Source organism: Littorina saxatilis, linkage group LG17 (genome assembly GCF_037325665.1).
Source record: "Littorina saxatilis isolate snail1 linkage group LG17, US_GU_Lsax_2.0, whole genome shotgun sequence".
NCBI classification, from domain to species: Eukaryota; Metazoa; Mollusca; class Gastropoda; order Littorinimorpha; family Littorinidae; genus Littorina; species Littorina saxatilis.
Genome location: NC_090261.1, coordinates 1,525,750 through 1,530,749, shown reverse-complemented (window position 1 = coordinate 1,530,749; position 5,000 = coordinate 1,525,750). Strand labels below are relative to the sequence as shown.

The 5,000-nt window shown below is 47.1% G+C and overlaps 1 pseudogene; it reads left to right on the top strand.

Moving 5' to 3' along the window:
* Positions 1-3,342, top strand: part of LOC138953506 (endoglucanase E-4-like) — an 11,564-nt pseudogene extending 8,222 nt beyond the window's left edge.
* The last annotated feature ends 1,658 nt before the right edge of the window (positions 3,343-5,000 follow it).

Sequence of the window (5,000 nt, the reverse complement as noted above, 5' to 3'; positions counted from 1 at the left end):
TCTGTATGTAGCTTTTCTCTTTTCTTTGTGATGATTTATAATAACTGCTGGCTTCTCCGCATGTACAAATTCTGTCAATTCGTTGTCATGTTTCTCGGGGAAGTGACCAAAAATTTCGAGAACGAAGTTTGTCTCGGTGACCTGAACATATCATTTCTAAAAAATGAATGGTAAGATCACGACTAGGCTGTGCATGTATTGGTATCGTATATCATTAACGTCCTCATTGGCAGCAGTGGCCAGTTAGAGACATGTTTTGGTAATATTCGACCAAGATCAATACAGAACTGAGACAATTGACGATGTTGGAAAATAACTCTGACAGTATTTAACAGCCTTATGACAGGATCTGACAGGATTTAACAGCCTTATGACAGGATCTGACAGGATTTAACAGCCTTATGACAGGATCTGACAGGATTTAACAGTCTTATGACAGGATCTGACAGGATTTAACAGCCTTATGACAGGATCTGACAGGATTTAACAGCCTTATGGCAGGATCTGACAGGATTTAACAGCCTTATGACAGGATCTGACAGGATTTAACAGCCTTATGGCAGGATCTGACAGGATTTAACAGCCTTATGACAGGATCTGACAGGATTTAACAGCCTTATGACAGGATCTGACAGGATTTAACAGCCTTATGGCAGGATCTGACAGGATTTAACAGCCTTATGGCAGGATCTGAGAGGATTTAACAGCCTTATGGAACACTCTTCCACAATGCTTGAACATCCCGCAGAGTTATTTCAAGATTTGTGTCCGACAGCCAACGTGGCGTTCGCCGCACTGGTGGCTGCAGAGGACGGCATTAACGCGGTAGACAACCAGCAGTGGGCGGCGGAGCAGATCAACTACCTGCTGGGGGACAACCCGCACGACGGCGGCTGTTTCAGTTACGAGATCGGGTACGGCAACAAGTACCCCCTGCAGCCTCACCACAGAGCGGCGTGAGTAGTCCCTAACCAGCTTATGTTATGTTTGTGTTATTTAAAATTTTGAAGTTGGACCAGAGATATCGTGAAAGTATTGAAGTATCTCTGCTGTTACCCTATTGGTGAGCAGTGTTGGTGCCCGTTCCACCGTAGCACCTGTTCGTCGGTGACTGTTATTATTGTCTTTGCGACCCCGATAGAATACTGTTGACCTGGTCTCAGTCAACGCCCATGTGTGATCCTCCAAGAAGGCCGTGGGATGTGCATGTGTGTGTCCGGCAATACGTCAGTCCTTTTTCGTGCCTTGAGACGGCGTTTTTCGAATTCCATTTAATAGGAACTTCAGAACGTTTGAAGCAATCTTTTACATGTGGTGTCAACTTCTCTCGTTATAAAAATTTAGTTGTTAAGGCTTATAGTTCTGCGCATCTGTGTTCATGTGTGTGTGTGTGGGGGGGAGCATACATGCACATGTCTTTCAGTTTGTATAGGTGTGTGTCACACAGACGTTCTATTGTGCACGTGCACCGTGTTGCAGCTCGTGCCCCGACCTGCCCGCCCCGTGTTCACAGAGCAATCTGGACGCCAACACGCCGAGCCCCCAGGTGCTGTATGGAGGTCTGGTGGGGGGACCCATCTACAACGACGGCTACAACGACACCAGGCAGGACTACGTGCACAACGAGGGCGCACTCGACTACAACTCCGGATTCCAGTCCGCTCTGGCAGGTACGTCATACCGCGTTTAACCACTCACCTTTTCCGTCACTGTAGGTATTGACTGTTTGGACTGATTGCAAACAGCAGGTACGTCATCCGGCACTTAACCTCTCACCTTTCCGTCACTGTAGGTATTGACTGTTTGGACTGATTGCAAACAGCAGGTACGTCATCCGGCACTTAACCTCTCACCTTTCCGTCAGTGTAGGTATTGACTGTTTGGACTGATTGCAAACAGCAGGTACGTCATCCGGCACTTAACCTCTCACCTTTCCGTCAGTGTAGGTATTGACTGTTTGGACTGATTGGAAACAGCAGGTACGTCATCCGGCACTTAACCTCTCACCTTTCCGTCAGTGTAGGTATTGACTGTTTGGACTGATTGCAAACAGCAGGTACGTCATCCGGCACTTAACCTCTCACCTTTCCGTCAGTGTAGGTATTGACTGTTTGGACTGATTGCAAACAGCAGGTACGTCATACCGCGTTTAACCACTCACCTTTTCCGTCACTGTAGGTATTGACTGTTTGGACTGATTGCAAACAGCAGGTACGTCATCCGGCACTTAACCTCTCATTGTTTCCCTAATTGCGTTGACTTTTTGACAGATTGCACAGACCACGAACGACCCTGTGGTGAAGTTTGTGTGTGATCATTGGGCTCTTTATTGTGATTTATTAGCTGCGCAGGTTACTTTCGTCTGCCACAGAAGGTGACCCCGAGCAGTTCTAGCGAGTATGAGTTCCTATGTAACTTCTGTCTGATTCAGAATCGAAAAGAATGATGCTGATTTTGTATCCTTGTTGTGCGAGACAAGCCTGGAATTTCCTGCTCACCCGAGGCTTGTTTCGTGGCTGCTCCGGACGACAATAATGGTTGATGAGACATTGATCCCTTTTCCGACATTTTGTCCTTGTTTTTCAGTTGGACCGAATGACTGCTTGCTTTCTCGGGATCTGCCACCGTCGCTCCTGTGAGATTGTGCTTGCGTTAATATTTATGTGTTTTCTCTCAAATTATATATTCATGGGTGTGGGAGTGTTTTCTGCTCTAGGCCTGACTCCGTTACTTTCATTTCGTCCAAATGTTTCTGTGAAATGTTTATTCGGTATAACAATAATAGGACAGTTTAATGGATACAACGTTTAATAAAATACGACACAGAGCACTCACTATATCTACACGTACTACAGGTGTTTAACGTGAACAAACATATATAACGGAATGGTAGTAGCGACAAAATAAGAAATGAAACCCTAGATTCAGTAGTGGAACGTCGGAGCAGTCTATCTTATAATTATTTCCAGTATCATTACACGTAGGCTACTTGTTGGTATTGTGAGTCTGCACGTGCTGTGTTGTAGGCCTGTCCCAGCTGGTGTCACGTCACCACTTCCCTGCCACCAACAACAAGTGTCCGTGTCAAGAGCGCGTCACCGGCTCTCACTCGCCCATCATCGGCTAGTCTGTCCTGTCCGGCATCAAATGTCACCGTCGTGTTACTGGACGCGATGCCAGTCCACCGTTGATCGTGATTTTGTAACGCTCATGTAACATAACTGTAACCGAATTCGACGCGCCTTTTGTTCGGACGCCAGGAAATCTTACCGTTGATCGTGGCGGATTTTTTGTAACGCGTATAAAACGTATCTGTAAGACAATAAAATAATAATGTCCGTGTCTGAGAGTGCCTGTGGAATTTGCCTTTATGTTTCTGATACTTATAATGTGCGCGGAGTCTGCCTCTCTCCCTCTCTTCCTCTTTTTTTCTCTCAGGCTCTGTGTTAATTTGTTCGTGTCTCCGTTTCCGCCAGTCGCTGATTCCGTATAAGCTTTTGTCCGTCTAAATGTCTTCCTTAATACTCTTTGCCCTCTTCTCCTTCGCCTCCTCCCGGCCTCTGCTGGTCGTCTCTCTCCGCCCCCACCCCCTCTCCCTTTCTCCCTGCCGCTCTTCCAACTCGCCCGTTCGCTCCTTTTCGACTTCCACTGTATTGGCAAGTACGAATGCCACCGTTTTCTTTTGGGCCATCAGGTCGCCAACAGCTTCTCCTGCAGGAGGGTATCATCCGGCCAAGCTGTGCGTCTTTTTCCTCATGCAGCAGACATTCCCACCTCAGTCACTCTTCTACCTCTTCCGCTTTCTTTCACTCTCGAATGAAAAGGAATAGTAAATTTTAAGGGGCTTATTGTCCGTCAGGTCTTAATTGCCTATATTGGACATGAATTGGTTTATACGATTCGAGTTTTACGCCCTCACGGCTTTTTGATGTTTGCGTGTTTAGGTGGCATCAGTCATCTGCACTTATGGTAGAATGACCAAGATCTTTAACGTGCCATTGTGGTGACACGGGGGTGGGAGATGGATACCGTTTCTGGGTCTGCACATAAAGTTGACCCGTGTCCGTCCCGGCCCGGATTCGAACCAGCCGCGACCTCTCGATCACAAGTCCAGTGCTCTACCACCTGAGCTACCCGGGCCCCCAATAGGAATATTTATGACTGATATGATATATAGGCCATAGACCAAATAGCCTGGACCGCCAACTCGTCACGTGACCCTTCAGGTTACGACTCTCGACTTTCAGGGGCGCGTGACGTCCGGTTTGAAAGGCCAGCGATTCGAAGACAGTGAAAAGAAAGCACGCTCCAGTTATTTGTGACAATGGGAGGTGACAATGAACTGGATTTTCCAAAACTCCAAACTAAACTTAACAAAACTCATCGAAAAACATGTTCTATATGCACTTTTGCTGAATTTATTTTAGCATTTTCAGAACTTACCTCGACAACTTCGTCCATGTTTACAATCGACACCGGATATGACATCCCCCTGATTTCTGAAAGGCCATGTAAGCGTAGGTTCCTAAATGCGAGAGGCGCTACATCGTAATAGAGAGAAAGGGCGGAGAGAGAGCTATAGTTGGCGGTCCAGGATAAATGGTCTATGTCTCCATCGCCTTCACTCTCACCCTTTCTCTCCCTCTCTTCATCTCTTTCACTCTCCGTCCCCATTCACTCACTCCCTTTCTCTCCCTCTCTTCATCTCTTTCACTCTCCGTCCCCATTCACTCACTCCCTTTCTCTCCCTCTCTTCATCTCTTTCACTCTCCGTCCCCATTCACTCACTCCCTTTCTCTCCCTCTCTTCATCTCTTTCACTCTCCGTCCCCATTCACTCACTCCCTTTCTCTCCCCCTCTTCATCTCTTTCACTCTCCGTCCCCATTCACTCACTCCCTTTCTCTCCCCCTCTTCATCTCTTTCACTCTCCGTCCCCATTCACTCACTCCCTTTAGATTTCTCTCCCTCTCTCTCTCTCTTGTGGTATGGGAGCACAGTA